Source organism: Panulirus ornatus, chromosome 29 (genome assembly GCF_036320965.1).
Source record: "Panulirus ornatus isolate Po-2019 chromosome 29, ASM3632096v1, whole genome shotgun sequence".
NCBI classification, from domain to species: Eukaryota; Metazoa; Arthropoda; class Malacostraca; order Decapoda; family Palinuridae; genus Panulirus; species Panulirus ornatus.
This window is the reverse complement of record NC_092252.1, coordinates 13,647,483-13,649,309: the sequence shown is the minus strand read 5'-3', so window position 1 is coordinate 13,649,309 and position 1,827 is coordinate 13,647,483.

Sequence of the window (1,827 nt, the reverse complement as noted above, 5' to 3'; positions counted from 1 at the left end):
AAAATAAGATAATTATTCACTTCTAGGGGTGGTTACAGGAGAGGACTTCCTGGTCCTGATTTTTTTTTGTTTCACCTATGTTTGTGTTACTTTACACATTCACTCAAATATTTATAACCTTCACCATTGGGAGCTTTCCTAATATAAAACATAATGCCTACAATTTCTGTTACATTTTCTAAATGCTACAATATACTGCACAACAAAACTCAATCCAAAACTAATTCTGATAGCCAAACTGGTATATTTTCCACACGTTTCTGGACACACAATTTTACATGGTGTAGAAACCTCCCAGCAAATGTATCTTATCACAAAACCATAATAATTACATTCTCCATATACAGGAACAGTGATGCTAGCGTAGTGTCTGATTTAGAAAAGAGAGTAACAGTTGTGGACCATGATTCCGAGCACTGTATTAAAATTATCAAACTATTAAAATTTGGTGATAAAGGTTACTGGTTTGTATATCAGGAAAAGTGTGAGGTTAATTAATGGGAAAGTTGGCAATACTCATAGTAAAATATCAAGAGAACCTATAAAAACTACAACTAATAAATTGGAATGATTAGAGAATTATTATACTCATCTGCTGCAGATCAAATGACTACTTCCTACATCGTGTGTTTAATGACATCTGGCACCATCCTGGCAATGTATTTTAATCAGTATAACTGGTATATTTTAATTAGATTACTGAATAATTGGTTATGTCCTGAATGCTATAAAGGTTAATGAGGCTTTCGTGGGTTCCAATGATTTCCGACAAGTGTATTAAGTACACTTACATTATTTAAATAAAGCACCTAAATCTTCACACTTCCCAAAAGGAAGTTTCAATTAAGTCCTAAAATAGTTTCAATACATTACTTATGACATTTTCCCAACTGACATAAAAGATACTGTAAACATTAGATGCTTGGGACAGTTGAGGGTTTCATAAGATCTTTAATTCCATATTCACCCATCTAAGTTGCAGAAATTGTTATGACTAACACTAAGTAAATTGAATGTGTTATAAGGAAGCAAATTGGTATCAGTTACCCAGCCAGTGTCAACCACACCTTTCCCTTCCAACCTTAACGGTACAGAGCAGCCTTTAAGACATCTACAATGAACTCTTCCACTTGTAACATCCGCCCGTCTAATTATTTCCGTTTGAAAACAACACCTTCATGTTGTAGCTCAACTGTCTTGGTCAAGTGGTTGAGCACTTACCATTGTGCTAAGGAGAGGTAATAAGATCGAGAGGGACTCCCTGATAACTTGCTTCCCAGATGATCAATATTTCTCTACCACGACCCTAAAACTAATATTCACTTTCATTGTTATGAAAATGATATTCCATGAAAATACTACTATCCGAATAACCTCAATTCCTGTGACATGGAAATGCTAGGAAGACTTCCAAGTCCACATTATCCTACATCTTAAACTGTTTATATAGATGCTATGTTCGTATCCCTCGTACTTTAATTTTTTTTATGTACTACTACGCTTATTCTTTTAGCGTTCCTCCATTCACTGAAATTCAAATTTCTGCTAATATATTATGCTATTTGTGACTATCTCCAATGGCAATCAGCATTCTTAACTTTGGAAACCTAATCCGACCCTCTTGAGATAAGCCCGATCGTAACTTTTAAAAAAACTGTACGAGTTCAAAATTCCCAGTCTTTGCTCTAGAAAAGATTGCTTGGTCTTGCGGAAAACTCTAAACACAACAAGACATTATCTAATAATTGGAAAATGAGTCCAAAAAAAACTGAAAAAAAGTTGCTCACTTGAGACATTGCTGAACCTGCCACTCCCTGCCGAGCCTCA